This window comes from Saccopteryx leptura, chromosome 10, assembly GCF_036850995.1.
Source record: "Saccopteryx leptura isolate mSacLep1 chromosome 10, mSacLep1_pri_phased_curated, whole genome shotgun sequence".
Lineage (NCBI taxonomy): Eukaryota > Metazoa > Chordata > Mammalia > Chiroptera > Emballonuridae > Saccopteryx > Saccopteryx leptura.
The window spans coordinates 16,362,050-16,381,348 of record NC_089512.1 but is presented as its reverse complement, the minus strand read 5'-3'; the positions used below and the strand labels follow the sequence as shown (position 1 = coordinate 16,381,348).

At 44.7% G+C, this 19,299-nt stretch overlaps 1 protein-coding gene and 1 non-coding gene across 2 annotated transcripts in view; both read right to left on the bottom strand.

The window, feature by feature from the left end:
- Positions 1 to 8,103: 8,103 nt before the first annotated feature.
- On the bottom strand, positions 8,104 to 8,179 carry TRNAV-GAC (transfer RNA valine (anticodon GAC)). Its single transcript has one exon. It is a non-coding gene; the product is annotated as a tRNA-Val (tRNA).
- Positions 8,180 to 9,146: 967 nt separating this feature from the next.
- EPM2AIP1 (EPM2A interacting protein 1) overlaps positions 9,147 to 19,299 on the bottom strand; it is an 835,019-nt gene continuing 824,866 nt past the window's right edge. Inside the window, exon 2 of the mRNA XM_066351949.1 lies at positions 9,147 to 9,296. The gene's annotated coding sequence lies outside the window, so the exon portion shown is untranslated. The remainder of the gene's footprint in view (positions 9,297 to 19,299) is intronic.

Sequence of the window (19,299 nt, the reverse complement as noted above, 5' to 3'; positions counted from 1 at the left end):
CGATACATTTGACATCTGAAAGTGCCAAATATAAAGCAGGAAGAGGAAAAAGGTAGAGTTACTTCTGGTTTCGATTTTTCCTCAGACACAAAAATTGCTGAGCTATGTCGATGTTACAAATCGAAGAGGGAAAACCAGGGTTCTGAGGTGAACTAAAGCTACTAAAATAAGTTTAAAAGTTTCAAACGAAAGTTTAGCTTTCTTGGGAACGTTTCCTTTTAATTCCCTAAAAGACTGCCTATTTGCTGAATAGCTTCATACTACCTTTTCTCTACCCTAAATTCCCGCAGCAGAGACTCGTTGGATGGGTTTTAGGCTTTTGATGTGTTGCTCTTATTAGCTCTCTAGTATTCAAGTTAGCATCAGGGAAACCAGGACTGGAAATAATAAATTGTGGTTTACTTTTGAGCAAGATCCAGTCTCCGAGAAGTAGTTAAAAGTCTCCGGAGGCTTCCCGAGGAGACTCTTTAATTTAAGCAAATCATACATAATCGTATTTCCATCCCTACTTTAAAGTTTCATTTTTAAGCCCTTGCTCAGAAGGGCCCACAACATCAAATGGGCTTAGAAGTGTTAGCCATAAACTTCGATAATTTAAGATCAAATACAGCTATTCCAGGAAGGAAGGAGGAGACAGGCTCATTAGCAGACAGCGTCTAGGCAAACAGAAACCGTGGAGCCGGAAGATCTGTCCTCACAGATGCCTCGGTACATGAAAGGATTGAGGACTAGAGACAAAAAAGGAAAAATGTGACGGAACAGCAGACAATGTGGAATTCTTGGCCGTGGTTTCAATTTGACTTGGTATTTTACAATTAGAGTGAAGAAACCTGCCAACACACTGATAGCTGTGCATTTCCCCCCTTTAACTTTTCGAAGGCAGAATTTTGGAAACTGCTAGAAGAAATGCACAGTGTCATTCTGGTTCTGCGTCCCGGTTTCCAAAGGCATCAACTCCAGACGACTGAACGTGAGGCAGGAACCACTACAATGTGGATATCTGTCACCAGACCTCATCTTATGTTGTATTTCACCGCACTGGGAACCCGTAGGGGACAGGATGGAATCCCCTGCCTAAGAGAGAAAGATGGTTAGCCTCTCGAGTATTTTTGCCTTTGTTCTGGGGTTAGACATTTTTTTCAGTTAAAAACCTCAAACCTTGTATTCTGTTGTTTCACAGAGAGTGCCACAGAATGACTGACATTTATATATCATTGAAGGAGGGACGTTAAGGTTAGTTGTGCTATAGGACTCTACCGCCCTGCTATTCAGACAACTGCCTTTTTACTTCTGGTTATGTTTCTAAGTTGACTATTCTGCCTGAGTGCTGAAATATTTTGTAGAAAAACGCCTGACTGGGGAGTGGAGGAGGCCATCAAATCATTATAGATTAAAATGCCATGAATCTGGCCTTGAATTTGAGTCTAAAATTGATATGTGAAAGCCAAAGTGGAAAAAAAAAAAAGCAAAATACTGAAGGAAAATAACAAAATGAGGAAAACAAAGATTTACTGACAAGATAGAAAGATTAATGTTAAAGGGTATTGATTACAACAGCGTGAATGTGGCTTAGTTATAAACAGAGAGACCAATGGAACGGAGTAGAAGACAAGGACCACACTGATGACAATATAAAATTTAGTTCTTGTCGGCATGGCCGGTTGGCTCAGCGGTAGAGCGTCGGCCTGGCGTGGGGGGGACCCGGGTTCGATTCCCGGCCAGGGCACATAGGAGAAGCGCCCATTTGCTTCTCTACCCCCACCCCCTCCTTCCTCTGGCGTGGGGGGAACCCGGGTTCGATTCCCGGCCAGGGCACATAGGAGAAGCGCCCATTTGCTTCTCTACCCCCACCCCCTCCTTCCTCTCTGTCTCTCTCTTCCCCTCTCGCAGCCAAGGCTCCATTGGAGCAAAAATGATGGCCCGGGCGCTGGGGATGGCTCCTTGGCCTCTGCCCCAGGCGCTAGAGTGGCTCTGCTCGCAAAAGAGCGACCCCCCGGAGGGGCAGAGCATCGCCCCCTGGTGGGCAGAGCATCGCCCCTGGTGGGCGTGCCGGGTGGATCCTGGTTGGGCGCATGCGGGAGTCTGTCTGACTGTCTCTCCCCGTTTCCAGCTTCAGAAAAATACACCCTCCCAAAAAAAACAAAACAAAAATTTAGTTCTTGTCAACACTCTGACATTGCAGATAAGAGGGGATGGATGGATTACTCAGTGAACAGTCCTATCTATGCCTGTTATACATAAGGGAACTGATGAAATGGCAATTATTACTTTTTACACAAATGTTTATGGGTAACCACTTAAATGTGCAAGAGAATCCATAAAACATTTACAAAAAAATTTGAATTATATTTATAACGTGAGACTAGCTACACCGTCCTTAAAGAAAATAAATAATACATTTGAAAATGTTAAAGTGAATAACCTCTATATCTGAAAAACTACTGGCATGAAAATGAAAAAATATGTGACATACTGGGAAAAAATATTTATGCCATGTTCACCCGAAATAGTATTCTTATCTAAAATAGTTAGAATGTCAATATAGATGAGACGAGAAATCCAGCAGAAAAATGGAAACATGACTTAAACAGGCCCTTAACAGAAGAGGAAACTCGTATGAACTGCCTGGCTAGTCCAAAGTAATTATACCCAATATTTAATTTACAGTCATTTTGATATATAGTCCCACAAGGCAGCTTGCAGAAACACATTAAAGCTCTCTATTAAAAAACCCACATTAGTCCAGCCGTCCAAAACATTCTCCCACACACAGCAGTAGCTCGCAGAGAAAATGTCACCAAATACACAGGAAACATAAAACATAAGATAGTCACCAGAAAAAATAATACATCGCAACAGAGTCTAAAAATTATAGATACCGAGATTATCCAACTCAAATATAAAATGTTCAATGTTTTTCTAAAGAAATTTACTGAGAGGCTTGAAACTATGAAGAAAGCACAGGTGTTATTAACAATGGTAAATACTTCTAGAAATAAAAGTAAAATCATTGGGAAAAAAAACAGAGTTCAGAAAAGATGGGATCTGAGATGGAAGATACAAGGGCGGAATTAAAAGCAAAGAGTAATAAACATGAAACTGAACTGACTAAAACAATGAATATAAGTAAAGAGGGAGAGAGAGGGGGCACAGGAAAGTACCTCATTAATTGCACTTTACACGTGCATTTGTTTTACAAGGTGAAGGCTTGTGGCCATCTTGCATTGGTGGCATTTTTCCAACAGGTTCAGATAATGGATAACTTTTTTTTTTAGCAATCAAGTATGTTTTTAATTACGGCATGCAGATTTGTTACACATAATGGTTTCACACACTTAACAGATTATAGTATAGTATAAACATAACTTTTATAGGCACTGGGAAACCAAACTTTCAGGTGACTCCCTTTATTGGCAAGTTCCCTTTAATGAGGTGGTCCGGTAGGAAACCCACAATATCTCTGAGGTGTGACTCAGTGTGCATTAAGATGTGAGGCCCACACACTAAAATAGAAAAGTTGGATAGAATTTACAAAACACTAAAAACAAAATTACCCCTCAAGTTTATCCCATCCTATCATCCCCTTTCCCATATGGGGGAGGGGGGATGCATTCAGGGTGACCCTAGAATGTATGCGAATACAATTAATTAAATAAAAAATAAATATTAAAAAAAAATCAAGAAATAAATTCTTTTAAAAAATAAAACAGTTATATCCAAAAAAAAAAAAAAAAACCCTCAAAAAATTATAATAAGAAAAATGTGAAATCATTCTAAAGGCAAGAAAAATAAAAAGAGAATATTTTTTTAAAAGGCAGCTGTTGACCGAGTGCAGAGGATGTATGGGAAAGCCTGTAAAGTGTTGGCAATTTTGCAAAGCGCAGCAGCGGCCTGAACGTACCAGGTGACCCGTCAAAGACAGTGTGCAGCACAAGATGGACGCGCGCAGGTGATTCCCCCGGTCACTTGTATTTTCACCTGTACACTGCACTGTGCGCTCCCCACCCCAAGTCAAGTCTCCGTCCCTCACCATGTATCCCTTTACCCTCTTCTCCCTCCTCCCACTCTCCGCTTCCCCCCAGCAATCACCACACTGTTGTCCATGTCCATGAGTTTTTCTTTTTTTCATTATTTTGGCCAATCTTTCCACCCCCTTTCCCAGCCCCCTACCCCTGGGAGCTGGCAGCCTGCTCTCTGAGTCAGGGAATTAGAACATCACCTCCCTTGAAGTTCTGTTCTTTCTCATGTGGGTTGTCTAATTGTCTCAATTCCCTCTACTTCATGGAGTCCCGTGTTGTGGGCACTTTTTTTTTTTTCTTTTGTATTTTTCTGAAGTGAGAAGCAGGGAGGCAGACTTCTGCATGCGACCGACTGGGATCCACCCAGAATGCCCACCAGGGGGCGATGCTCTGCCCACCTGAGGCATCAATTCGTTGCAACTGGAGCCATTTTAGCGCCTGAGGCAGAGGCCATGGAGCCATCCTTAAGGCCCGGGTCAACTTTGCCCCAAAGCGGCCTTGGCTGCAGGAGGGGAAGAGAGAGATAGAGAGGAAGGAAAGGGAGAAGGGTGCAGAAGCAGATGAGTGCTTCTCCTGTGTGCCCTGGCAGGGAATCGAACCCGGACTTCCACACACCAGGCCGATGCTCTACCGCTGAGCCAACTGGCCAGGGCCTTGTGGGCACTTTTGAAGGCAGGTGTGCTGGTCTGTATGGGTGTTTCTTAAAGAAATGGAAGCCTGGCCCCAGGACCCCCACAGACCTTAATAACAGAAACAGGTGTTACTTCCTAGAAATCCCAGCATTGCTGGCTCCTGGTGCAGTCTGCATTTGCCCACTGCCAGCCTTCCATGAGGGAATGAGAGATGTTCACTCACCCTGCACACACAGCTTGTTCTAGCCTGGGGGAAGTATTCCTCCCTTCTCAGACAGAGGTCATTGTGGCAATTTTCAGCGTTTCAGTTCCTTAGACACTCTGCTTTTTATTGGATGGAGGCTTATTGTAAGCATCAGAGTAGCAGTTACATTGGAATCCAAGATGTTTGTCTTTGCTCGGTTTCCAATTAAATGCTGTATTTCCCTTTTATATTCTAGAAATTTGATTGATTGTTTGGTTTTGAGAAATAAGGCAAATTAAACCCAGTAGACTCTCTTGACATGCTTGTAGCGCTGAGAGAGCCGAGGAACAGGTGGTCTAAAATACACAGCCCTTTCAATTAATTTAGTGGACTCACTTGGATTTAATTCTAACAAAATCCATTTAGCAGCCATCAAGCTGTCAATCAGACACCCTTGAGTCAAGAGATGAGCCAAGCAATAGGATCAAAGTAAAGCAATTATATTTGCCAAGCAGACAACTTTATTTCATGAGAAGGAACAGCAACACCAACAGTTGTTCAATTAGATCAGCTGAGGTTTGTACGTGAATGTGCTTTTTTTCTCCTCTCTAGCTTTTCAGGAAAATGCCACAGAGATGGCCTTTTTCACTTTTATGACCAAATAAGGCCCTGTGTCATCTCCATCTGCTGCCTAGCATCTGCCTGACTTTGATTATGATGAGTGAAAAAGTTTTCTGCTGTGAAGACCAGGCTCCTCATTTTTTATTGGCACGTGCTATTTTGAAACAAATATCTCCCATTTTCCCTCCATTGCAGCCCTAATACATATTAAAAACACCTAAATACCCAAGGCAGGCCAGCAGGAGATATTTGTAACATGTAAAACTGGTGACTGACTTCTGGAATGTGAAAGAAACCTTTGGACAGCAGAATGGTTTAAAAAAAAAAGAGAGAGAATTTAATAGAACAATAGGAAAAAGATATGCAATCAGAATTCTAATGGCTACTGAGTATTAGTAAATCTAATGTTAGCAATAGACAGAAATACAAAATAAAATAAGAATGAGACTGTGTTGATCTGGGTTAATTACGGGTGCCTGTTTTGTTTCTAAAAATTTAGCTCTACATTCATGTATATTTTTGTGTATCTTTATTATATGCCCATAATAATTTAAAAGAGATTAAAAAGTAAAAAGCTATAGAATATTTTAAAAAGAGAGAGACCAATTTATACCCTTACAGATTGACAAAAAATTAGACAACTGAAATGATATCAAATACCATCTGGGTTGTAAGGAAATATTATACTTCTTGAACTCCTGGTGAGAATAAAAATGGATACCTACTGGGGAAATGGTTCAAGTTAGGCTTGCTTCCTTGTTTTTTGGCTGTGTAGCCATAACGCCTTATGTAACTAAGGACACAGGACTTTGAGCACTGCCTTAATGTAAGCACCTTATGTAACCAAGGGCACGGTTGGTGGCTAAGTGCCATTATTGTCTGATTAGCCATCGAAGTCTAAGTGCAGGGTCGCAGGCCGGCCTGCTGCCTGGGGGCTGCTGCTATGATTGCTGTGGCTGTTGCTGATGCCGCCCAGTAAAGCATGTCCTGTCTGCCTACATCCTCTGTGGCTCCATGCATATTCCTCACCTCCAGGCACCTCACAGCTCTACGTCCCTTGCCTCCAAAGTCAGACCCAACAATAATACCCCTATTCTTTTTTTTTTTTTTTTTTTTTTTGTATTTTTCTGAAGCTGGAAACGGGGAGAGACAGTCAGACAGACTCCCGCATGCGCCCGACCAGGATCCACCCGGCACGCCCACCAGGGGCGACTCTCTGCCCACCAGGGGGCAATGCTCTGCCCCTCCGGGGTGTCGCTCTGCCGCGACCAGAGCCACTCCAGCGCCTGGGGCAGAGGCCAAGAAGCCATCCCCAGCGCCCGGGCCATCTTTGCTCCAATGGAGCCTTGGCTGCGGGAGGGGAAGAGAGAGACAGAGAGGAAGGAGGGTGGGGGGTGGAGAAGCAGATGGGTGCTTCTCCTATGTGCCCTGGCCGGGAATCGAACCCGGGTCCCCCGCACGCCAGGCCGATGCTCTACGGCTGAGCCAACAGGCCAGGGCAATACCCCTATTCTGGGGAGAAAAAACCCCCCACTGTTTAGTGAAATTAAGTATTCTCAAGGACACAGTTCCACTCCTAGATATATACTAAGAAACTCTCACTTACATCCACAAAGGAATATGTAGATGATCAGCATGCATAACAGTTATTTGCATCTGATATAACAACTGAATGAGATGTTTCACATCAAGTGCGTGATACAGTACCCTTCGCAGACCGTGGTCCACGTGCGTGTTTGCAAATGGGGGGGGGGGGGGAACAGAAGACAAAGAGACACACCTGACTGCGTGCAAGGTGATATTTGGAAGTGACTGAAGCTACCGCATGAAATATTGCTCCACTAACTCCATTTTTAGATAATATTTTTTCCCTTGATGTCTAGGCTTATGAAGGAAAATGGGGAAGGAGGAAGAAGAGAGCAGGAAAAATATTGTCGGCAGAAGAATAAGTGCATGCAAAGAGGTAATGAGGAGTCATTCAGGTTCCTCAGATGTCTCTGGGGCCACGGGCAACCTCAGAAAGTCATTCTGGGTGACGCAGAGGATGACGGCCTGCAAAGCCACTAGGAAAGACAAGGACTCATGAAGTGACGGGACAAGCAAAGAAAGCGTATCTAGTTGACGTGTGCGTGGCGGAAGGGCAGTGAAGGAGGAAGACCTTGGTGCTGAAGAGAAACTGAAGAGCCCGGATACAAGCACAGGTGCCGACGGTAGAGCTAATGATGGTTGGGTTTCAGGGTTCCTCCCTTGCACCGGCCCATCCACGGGGCTGCACCGAATCTTGTATTCTTCATAAGGGTAACCTCCCCAAGTTTTACAAGCCTACGGAGAAGCCCAAAGTGCCCCATTTCTTGCCTCCACTTTAAAGATAAGCCTTTTTTTGTGTGTGTATTTTTCCAAAGCTAGAAACGGGGAGGCAGACAGACTCCCGCATGTGCCTGACCGGGATCCACCCGGCACGCCCACCAGGGGGTGACGCTCTTTCTCGACCAGAGCCATTCTAGCGCCTGGGGCAGAGGCCAAGGAGCCATCCCCAGCACCCGGGCCATCTTTGCTCCAATGGAGCCCTGGCTGCAGGAGGGGAAGAGAGAGACAGAGAGGAAGGAGAGGGGGAGGGGTGGAGAAGCAGATTGGCGCTTCTCCTGTGTGCCCTGGCCGGGAATCGAACCCGGGACTTCTGCATGTCAGGCCGATGCTCTACCACTGAGCCAACTGGCCAGGGCCTGATAAGCCTTGCTGTTGTGCCCGGCTGTGGTCAAAAGCAAAGACATGGTAGGTCTTTCTGTCCAGTGGAGTCCCCCCCACCAGAGTTTCTCCTGGAGAGGTAGCATGTCCCAGGGATCAGCTAACACTCTTTTAGTGTGATTTCCCCCCTTCTTATCAGTACAAAATCTATGCTGTTGGGGCTTACCAGAGAATGAATTCAGCACAGCAGCAGCAAGACAGCCCAGGAAGAGAAGGCATCTTCATCCTGAGTCCCACACAGGGTGAAGCAGGTAATCAGGGATGCTTACGGCCTCTCCGACATGTGTACCTTATTGAATTAATTACATAGTGCAGCCTTCTCCTGTGTGCCCAGAAATAAAACCTAAAAAAACTAGAAAGCCGTTGAAGAGAAGACAAATAGGTCACTAGCCAGATGCACGTTTAATATCGCGAGGATTGATTGCTTTTCTACCTGCACTTGCATAAGGAGACCACTGAAACCTATCTAATTGCTACATGTGGGCAGAGATTTTTCAGCATCCCACAGACCTGGAAACCTGTTTGGCCCCCTGAGAGGTCTTATTATTGCACTCAGTTAGCTAAATCTACGTGTAATCTGTAGCTGCTGGCATAAACGACTTATTTCACAGCCTGCTCCTGAGCATGAAAGAAATCGGGGAGAGACAAAGAGATGCCTTCTCATAACCCCATCCACTGCAGGCAAGTTGATGAAACAGCGAATGCAGCTCATTAATTTTTTTTTTTTTTTTTTTTGTATTTTTCTGAAGCTGGAAACAGGGAGAGACAGTCAGACAGACTCCCGCATGCGCCCGACCGGGATCCACCCGGCACGCCCACCAGGGGCGACGCTCTGCCCATCCTGGGCATCGCCATGTTGCGACCAGAGCCACTCTAGCGCCTGGGGCAGAGGCCACAGAGCCATTCCCAGCGCCCGGGCCATCTTTGCTCCAGTGGAGCCTTGGCTGCGGGAGGGGAAGAGAGAGACAGAGAGGAAGGCGCGGCGGAGGGGTGGAGAAGCAAATATGCGCTTCTCCTATGTGCCCTGGCCGGGAATCGAACCCGGGTCCTCCGCACGCTAGGCCGACGCTCTACCGCTGAGCCAACCGGCCAGGGCTGCAGCTCATTAATTAAGTGAGCTGACCCCTGAAGGGTAACACGCGGCACCTGGAAGTGTCCAGCCAATGAGAGCAAGCAGACGTAGACGCGACCTGCTGGATCGCAGCTCAGTTTAACAGCTTACTGTTCAGAGCCTTGCCTCTCTCTCTCGAAGCTCGGGTCTGTATCAGCAGCACTGGCATCACCTGGGAGATTAAATTGCAGATTCTTAGGCTCATCCCCAGGCCCACTAAACACAATCTGCAATTAAAGGCCCCCCCCACCCCCACAAAGGGTTCACAGGCTCAATCATGTCTGGGCAGCAATGGTTTAAAGGAATGACATTCCTTTGAGAAGATCAAACACTCCCCCGGGATTATCTGAGATCTAAACTCACCATTGAGATTTGCGAACTCATGCAGCGCATTAGATTACGTGGGACCTGGGATCAGACCAAAGGGATAGAAATGCTAGATCAACCTTTGCCAATTGTGGGCCCTTGGTAAGTGGTCAGCCTCTGTGGCTCCAGTTTCCTTAACTATAAAGTGAGATAATAATATCTCTTTCTTCATAGAATTGTTGCCTACAACAAACCCTCCATGTAAGTTTGCTTTTGATATCACCATGATAGGAGGAGGACACAGATGCTCGAGGCACGATTTGGAATGCAGAACGGAGTCCAGTGACCTCTGCTGACAGCCTTGATTACGTGATTGCTGACCCTCTGCCTGCCTCCTTCCTCCGGCTCAGTTCTCCGCAGGACACACAAACTCCCTCAGTGGCGCTGTTTGAATCCTAAACACTCACTTCTCTTCCCTTTTAATGCAACTGTAGAGTTAGCTCATGTTCCCAGCAAGCTTTTTATTTATTTATTTATTTGTTTTGGAGGAGTTGCAGCTTTCAAAAGTAGGCCAAAGTGGAAAATGTGCTGGTCTTTGCACAAATTATTTGCAATTCAGCAACATGTAGATAATCGATTGGACCATCTCCACATTTTGGCATCTCAAAGGAGCCAACACAGAGGGAAAATCCTAAAACATTTTTGTTTGTTTTTTTAATTGTTCTAGTAGAAGTCTGGTTAATCCAAAAGCCAACATTTCTAAAGTATATAAAAATAGTTACTTTTGGAATCAGGAGAGATGTGGGCAAGTTCCTGACAGATGGTCTTGGGCCATGAAGAACCATTAAGCTCCATCAAAGCAATATATATATTTTTTGTGTATTTTTCCAAAGTGAGAAGTGGAGAGGGGGGCAGACAGACTCCCGCATGTGCCTGACGGGGATCCACCCGGCACGCCCACCAGGGGGCGATGCTCAGCCCATCTGGGGCGTTGCTCTGCTGCAACCAGAGCCATCCTAGCCCCTGAGGCAGAAGCCATGGAGCCATCCTCAGCACCCGGGACAATGTCGCTCCTATGGAGCCTTGGCTGCAGGAGAAGAAGAGAGAGACAGAGAGGAAGGAGAGGGGGAAGGGTAGAGAAGCAGATGGGCGCTTCTCCTGTGTGCCCTGACCGGGAATCGAACTCAGGACTCCTGCACACCAGGCTGACGCTCTACCACTGAGCCAATCAGCCAGGGCCCATCAAAGCAATATTAATATAGGGCTATCCCTCTTCCACCTCCAACTACACGGTCCTATTTCCTCATCCAGTTCCTTGATATACTCTCCCTTTCAGAAAATAAGCAAATAAATATACAAACAAAAATCCTATAGTAAGAGAAAATAAAAACATGAGAATGAGAATGTCACATAACTAGATAGAGAGGTATAGGTGAAAGAATTCTGGATAGGGAGAAATGCCGAGGACTTTTACCTTATATACATCCCTGTACCCTCTTTTGCTCCATTGTAAAATGGATCAAGTCATCTCTATTTCTTACAAGGGAGGTCAAATTCTTAACATTCATATGGGAGTGTCAACCACCACCTACAGTGTGCATCAGTTGTCACCCGGACAGCTGGTGAAACACCTGTTTCTGAGCTCCATCCCTGCTGATTTTGAGTCAGCAATTCTGGGGAGGAGCCTAAGAATTTACGTTTCTAACGTAAATTCACTCAGACAGTGATTGCTGACCCTGCACAGCCACGGACCACACCCGCAGGGGGCCGCGCTGATCCAGATCATATTCCACTTGTTTTGTTTCACTCCTTTTCTCCTTTTGCCGTGACAAATACAACAAACAAAAAGAGTCTAAGATGTCCTGGTTAAATCCTTTGCCAGTGACTGCATTTGACTATCCTAGTTTTCATTGCTATTTGTCCATTAATATTAAATATGGGTTCCTATTGCCAAGCCGGGCCCTTCCCAGGATTCTAGGTGGGGTGGTTTTGAAGGCCACGTGGTGTCATGCTTAAGAAGAATAGGGCTGGGATAGGGCTCTGTGGTGAAATTTCTGCTTGGTCACTCTTCTAGTTACATGGTCAGGGTCGGGTTATTTCATGTTCCTGTGGCTTGTTTTTTGTTGCATGTTAGAAGTCATATTAGTACATCCCTTTCAGTGTCTTGGTGAGGCTTTAAGTCACTGAATATAGGAAAAGCATTCAACAAGATTTGCCACTTAGTCTGTCAACCCAACATGGGCATGATCAGAGACGCCAGGGAAAAAACCTCAGGTACTAGGATGCCTCTGAGTGTTCAAGACATTTTCCCTCACGATTGTTATATTCATTTCCCTTGGACTAAACAGGTGTGACATCCTCACTTTGTGTGTGTGTGTGTGTGTGTGTGTGTGTGTGTGTGTGTGGCAGAGAGTCAGAGGGACAGATAGGAACAGACAGACAGGAATGAAGAGAGATGAGAAGCATCAATCATCAGTTTTTCGTTGTGCCTCCTTAGTTGTTCATTGATTGCTTTCTCATATGTGCCTTGACCATGGGGCTACAGCAGATCGAGTGACCCCTTGCTCAAGCCAACGACCTTGGGCTCAAGCTGGTGAGCCTTGCTCAAACACAATGAGCCCACACTCAAGCTGGCAACCTCGGGGTCTCGAACCTGGGTCCTCCGTATCCCAACTGACGTTCTATCCACTGCACCACCGCCTGGTCAGGCGCATCCTCACTTTTTAACAGAGATGGGGAAATAGAATCTCTTGGGGTTATTTGCCTCCCAAAATGGCAGAATTAAGATATGTTTCCCAGACTTATCCTACTCAAAGCCCATGGTTTTATTCCTGTAGGCCTATTGACCCCATGAAGGGTTTATTTGACATGGTGAAACAATGATCAGAAGGCCCAACCACATACACTTTGATAAAAACACAATCACATGTATCTGTTAAGGGCCACCCTTCTCCATGCAGAACACCCAGGCGGGAATGAAGGCCTTAAACGAAAAGGGTGCACACACATTCAACCTGAGGACATCACAATAAGGATCAAGCACAGGAACAAAGAGCTTCGCTTCACACAATGGTGTCAGAGATGAACTCTACAACTCTAGTAACGAAAAATTTCACAAAGACTCCGGATTCAAGAAGAAAGCCAGAGCATACACATTTCCCCCTTTCTTCCTAAGGCGCCATGGGGGAAAGAAAAAGGACAGAAATAAACCAAAAGAAGAAACAATATCAGCTAAGGGAGGAGAGGATGCTTGGAGGGGCCACCACTGTGTAAGCAATGACAATGCAAGTTTGAAAGAAGAAAAGGGCTAGGAGCGTTGACATGTGTAATGGTCAGAGTCGCCCTGGCCTGCAGTGGGTTAGGAGGGGGGGATCTGCTGGAGAAACTCCAGAGGAGCTGTGGACTTCGCAAGGGCAGGTCCAGCAGGGCCGCACCAGAGGCCACGTGTGCAGACCTTTTACAAGGCACACCCACCTGTCAGCAACCCCGCCGGCCCTACCTCTACCTGAGCTCCGGCAGAGCATGAACTCCACGGCATTTTGCCAAAAGCAAACCAACCAATGACAGGTCCTCTGGGAGGAAATTGTATTAATTCAATGACTACAAAAAGCTAGGGATGCTAATGCCTCAGAAACAAAACAGAACACTCCTCATTTGGACATTTAGGGCATTTGCATCGTGATATTCAGCGCCACCCCTGCTGACTTGGAACACCGTTCCAGCTCCACACTGCGCCCAAACACACAGTGCAGGAAGGGGATCCAGAAGGCTGTCTTTACAGACGTGCTCAGGGTGACTGGGTACGTGCGGACAGACAGCATGCAAAGAAAACAAGAAGCAGAATTTTAAAAGAGAAAAAATAAAATAAAATAATAGAAACAAATAAGATAGCAAAATAGAAAACTTTGAGGAGTTTTTTTGTTTTGTTTTGTTTTGTTTTTTACAGAGACAGAGAGTGAGTCAGAGAGAGGGATAGACAGGGACAGACAGACAGAAACGGAGAGAGATGAAAAGCATCAATCATTAGTTTTTCATTGCGCATTACGATGCCTTAGTTCAGCGGTTCTCAACCCCCGCTGGGGTCGCGACCCACAGATTGAGAACCACTGCCTTAACTGTTCATTGATTGCTTTCTCATATGTGCCTTGACCGCGGGCCTTCAGCAGACCGAGTAACCCCTTGCTCGAGCCAGTGACCTTGGGTCCAAGCTGGTGAGCTTTTGCTCAAACCCGATGAACCCATGCTCAAGCTGGCGACCTCAGGGTTTCGAACCTGGGTCCTCTGCATCCCAGTCCGACACTCTATCCACTGTACCACCACCTGGTCAGGCTGTTTGAGGAGTTTTGAGGATAGAACCCCACAGGGTTACAAGTAGGAGAGTGGGTAGGCTGCCCCTTGTGCCCTAAACCTCAGCTTGGCACTACACTCGGTCTCCTGCCAGAAGCAAACTTAACTGCAAGAGGCCTTATCAGAGATCAAACAGCATATTTTGTTAAAAAAGAATTTCAGCTCACTGGAAACACATAGTAAATTTAAATTTGTAAAGTCTCAAGTTATTTGAAGAAAATGTATAAAATTTATGAGAGAAATTGATAAACCTACAATCATAGTGGAATATGATTAAAACATTTCTAGGTTCCACAATCTTAAAAGAGATCACTTTTTAGAACATTGTCAGGCCTTAGCTAGTGAAAAAGCCATCAAGATAAAGAAGTAGATGCCTAAGACTAAGAAAGAAAGAAATAAGATGAACTGTACTCACATGTACTATGATTGTATACCAGAAAAATCTAGTAATCAATTAGAATTTAAAAGGGAGTTATATAAAACACAAAGAATTGTTTTTCTACAAACCTTCAATAAAAAATTTTAATAAATAACATTTAAAAAAGCCTACTTAAAAGAGAAAAATATATCAAATGCCCAGAGGCATAAATCTAACAAAATGGTGTGCAAGAAAAGTTCACAAAAATGCATTAAACAATAAAGTTGTTAAAATAAAAAAGAAATTTAAAAATGCTTAAAACCTTACTGAGAGACATTAAAGTAGTTCAAAATAATTGGAGGGACATATCATATTCATTGCTTAGATAGGCGCTTTCAGATGACGGTGTGGCTGATAAAACAAAATAGGAAGCATAGAACTCTAAGATTTACACTGAATGGGGCAGCTTGGGTATCTCTATGCTGAGTCCCTAGATCAGATGTCAGTATGCAGAAGGGAAAGGTTTGGTAACTGGGCACTTTTGTGTCTGTCTCAACTGGTCCAATAAGAAGAACCTACTCATACACCAGACGAGTGTGTTATAGCAGTGGTCTCCAACCCTTTTTGGGCCACAGACCGGTTTAATGTCAGAAAATATTTCCACGGACCGGCCTTTAGGGTGGGACGGATAAATGTATCACGTGACCGAGACAAGTGTCAAGAGTGAGTCTTAGACGGATGTCACAGAGGGAATCTGGTCATTTTTAAAAAATAAAACATCATTCAGACTTAAATATAAATAAAACGAAAATAATGCAAGTTATTTATTCTTTCTCTGCGGACCGGTACCAAATAGCCCACGGACCGGTATCGGTTCGCGGCCCGGGGCTTGGGGACCACTGTGTTATAGTACCTGTATTCTGTGTCTTTTTCATTTGTTTGCTTGTTAAATCATTCATTCATTCACTTATTATTTATTCAGAACTATTGAGTTGGGAATGGTGCTCAATGGGATTGAAAGATAGAAGAGGCCGAGACCTTCCCCACCAAAGATCTCCCAGTTTAGTGTGTGACATCTAGATAAGTGATTACCATACTATGTCAGATAATAAAATATGTCTCCCCACACCACAGTTTCTTTCCAAACGTTTTCCCTGGGGCATCGACAGGAAGATACACCTCTTGTATTCCTTTTCTCACATCTTCCTTTTCATTCCTTATTTCTCCCATCACTGCTACTGCTCTCGATTTTGAATGTAACATTAGAGTTGGTGCCATGAGCTGATAATAAGACGGTATCTCTTCTACTGTTTTAAGTAGTGTCTTTTCCTGCTAATTATCTTTCAGTTTGTATGAACATGCTGAGAGAGAATTCCCTAATTTTAGTTAAAGAAAAACACCGAATACAGTACGTTCTCATGCTTTTTTCTGTAGTGGCAGCTTTTCAGAGAACAGTGAAGTTGGCAGGTTTCATCTCAGAAGAAAATAAAAGCTAAATAAATACAGGACTGCATTATTATTATTATTATTATTTTCTTTTTCATTTTTTTTTTCTGAAGCTGGAAACAGGGAGAGACAGTCAGACAGACTCCCGCATGCGCCCGACCGAGATCCACCCGGCACGCCCACCATGGGGCGATGCTCTGCCCACCAGGGGGCGATGCTCTGCCCATCCTGGGCGTCGCCATGTTGCGACCAGAGCCACTCTAGCGCCTGAGGCAGAGGCCACAGAGCCATCCCCAGCGCCCAGGCCATCTTTGCTCCAATGGAGCCTTGGCTGCGGGAGGGGAAGAGAGAGACAGAGAGGAAAGTGCGGCAGAGGGGTGGAGAAGCAAATGGGCGCTTCTCCTGTGTGCCCTGGCCGGGAATCGAACCCGGGTCCTCCACACGCTAGGCTGACGCTCTACCGCTGAGCCAACCGGCCAGGGCCTACAGGACTGCATTAGACAATGAAATATATTGAGAATATTTGGAAGCAAAAAGAGACGTGTTAATGTAGATGTATTTTTAAGTTTTGTTGCAGAATTCTGTGGCTACTACCAGCATAGAACACAGACTGGAATCCGCACTACTGACTGTGAGGCCCATTGCTGGTCAGAGAGGAATGCATAGGCTATCGCATTGTCATGTTCCTACCCGTGATCTCAAGGGCCCATGATATCAGAAGCTTGACCGTCATCTATGTTCCAATTTCAATGCTCGGTTGTCCATGACACAAGCCAAGTCAATTATCCATAGCATCAGCAACTTGGCTTCACCCGGTTCCAGAATGCTTCTCCAACATTCTGATCCTACAATGTGTCAGAGCAAATGAGAACGGACTGTCTCTAACTCTCCAAATTGGCTCTTTGGGAGGACAGAGAGGCTAACTTTTTAAAAAGCTCTATTTTTGCATGGTCAACATCTCCTGGGAAACAAAACAGTACAAAACAAAGCTAAAACAATATCATTCTTTCTTTCAATACAAGTTGTGACAAAGTCTAGGCAACCTAGACATTAAAATTGCTCTCACATCTGTTTTTGCCCATTTCGCCCCAAGTCCAGCGCTCCAGGACAAGCCCTCATCATTCACACTCTGGACTGGAACTGTTACTTCCTGCTCACTCTTCTTCTAACCTCCCAACCCAAGTTGACAGAGCAGCCTCTCTAAAATACATCTGATCCTCACGGTCCTCTCGAAAGAGAAATATCATAGGACTTCACTCATATGAGGAATCCAATGAACAATGTGACCTGAGGACCGGAAGAGAGGCAGAGAAGGGGTCAGAGTCCAGAGGGAAAGGGGATGAGAGGAGGGGAACAAAGAAAGGAAAGACATTAGTGAAAGCACATACACATAACATAGAGAGATAGAGGGCAGGAGAGTAAATCACGAGGGAAGGGGGAAGGTGGTAGAGAGAGGGGGCCAAGGGGGTGTCAAGGAGAACAAGGGGGAGCGGGAGGGAGAGATATTCGAGGGTACACTTATAACTATGTAAACACAACAAATTAAATTCAATAAACTAATATCAATCAATCAATCAATCAATCAATCAATGCACCTGATCCTCTGTGGCTCTGCATTGCCCTGGGGATCGTATTGGAATTTCTCCCTGTGGAATACAAAGCCTGCCACCCTCTGGTTCCAGGCACTGTTTCCTCACGGGGCTCTAACATTCCCTAGCCTGAGGTGTTAACCATGTTCCCCGGATGCTAACGCAGGAGATCCCCTCCAGGGGTCCCCAAACTTTTTACACAAGGGGCCAGTTCACTGTCCCTCAGACCGTTGGAGGGCCGCCACATACAGTGCTCCTCTCACTGACCACCAATGAAAGAGGTGCCCCTTCCGGAAGTGCTGCGGGGCAGATAAATGGCCTCAGGGGGCCGCATGTGGCCCACTGGCCATAGTTTGGGGATGCCTGCATCTCAAACAGTTTCCCTGCCAGGAATCCCTTTTATTTTCTTCACCAGGACATCTGAGTCCTATATAACCCTTTGTTCAAAATTAGTTTCTATAGCTGCCCTCTTTCAACAAGTTAGTGCCTATTTTTCTTTTCCTTTCCTACAGTTCCCCTGCTGTGATCCCTGTCTACCTTCCTCCCTCTATTCCTGCCTCCTCTCCTCCTCTTCCAGGCTTTCTCTTCTGTCTGCAATCATCCCGCCTTGACTCTTAGTGCAGTTTCTTCCATCCATCGCCTACGCTTCAGCCTGAAAACCATCATGACATCATTACAGCTGAGTTTCAGACAGGGTAAGACTCCCCGTGACCTTCTGTCTTACTGCATGTTAATTCTTCTCTCACAGACATATCACATTCGAAGAGAATGAGCAGTTGTATGACTTCTGTCTGCCCTGCTGGACTTAAAGCTCTGGGAGGTCAAGGCTGGGTCTGGCTCTTCACTTTGTATGGAAATTGTCTGGACTTGTGTCAAACTTAGTAGCTATTCACTCTTCATGGGAAGACGTCAGGCTACCAGTGTGATATAAATGAATATTTATAACATTTAAATAAATTATCATAAATGTTATTTATGATAATGCAAGTATATTGATAATATAATTACAAACTGCCAAGCTGACATCATTTTCTGCAATAAATGCCTTACTCAAAAGGCTGTGTCTTCATGAAAGATCATGATTTGGGAAAATTTTAAACTCATGGGAGAAAAGGCATGTTTTGATTTTTTAAATCTCTGAATTATAGACTGTAATGAAGTTCTATTTATTTTCAATTTATAGAATTTGACATGTTAGTGTCCTTTGGGACTGCTATGTTTAATGGATACAATAAGAATAATTTAAAATAATTTTCTTATTCATGTATAAATTTCTGCTTAAGTATTTATGGCATTGCTATCTAATTAGATTGAACATGTCTCCCTAATATATGATTGGTGTTTTTATTTGACTTACCAAGTGGTTTTAAACTAAATGATACACACAAAGAAAAATTAAGCATAAATCAAATATTTTTACTCCAAATTCACTGATTCCTATTCAAAGGATGTCAGTTGGGGCATTTAATTACATTTGAGCCTCAAACACACAACCTGCTACATTTTAGTCCATTGAAATAGCCCTAGTGTTGATTGAGCGACCTTCATGTACCCTATATATTTTTCTATCAGAACATATTTGTTACATCTCCTATTTTAGAATGGAAGTTTTCTGAAAATAGGGAAGTTTTTAGCATTATTGTCACAGCTGTAGTTTTGAGTACACTGATCAGGACAAAAACCAATGAAGGTCACTGGGTCCAGTCTGGACTTTGGGCAAAAGGTTAACAAGTATCATGGCCCCATCCTCTTGGCATCTTATGAAGAGATGTCATTGGGTTAGCCGGTCACTTGGTTCCCTGTGGGATTATGCTCTAGCCAGTGGTCCTATACACTTCTTTTTCACGCAAAAAGCATAACAGCACGATTGCATGCATGCCATAAACATTGGAACGGACGATTAAGAGGTCTGAGGTAAAGCACCGATGGCTGAGGGCAGCC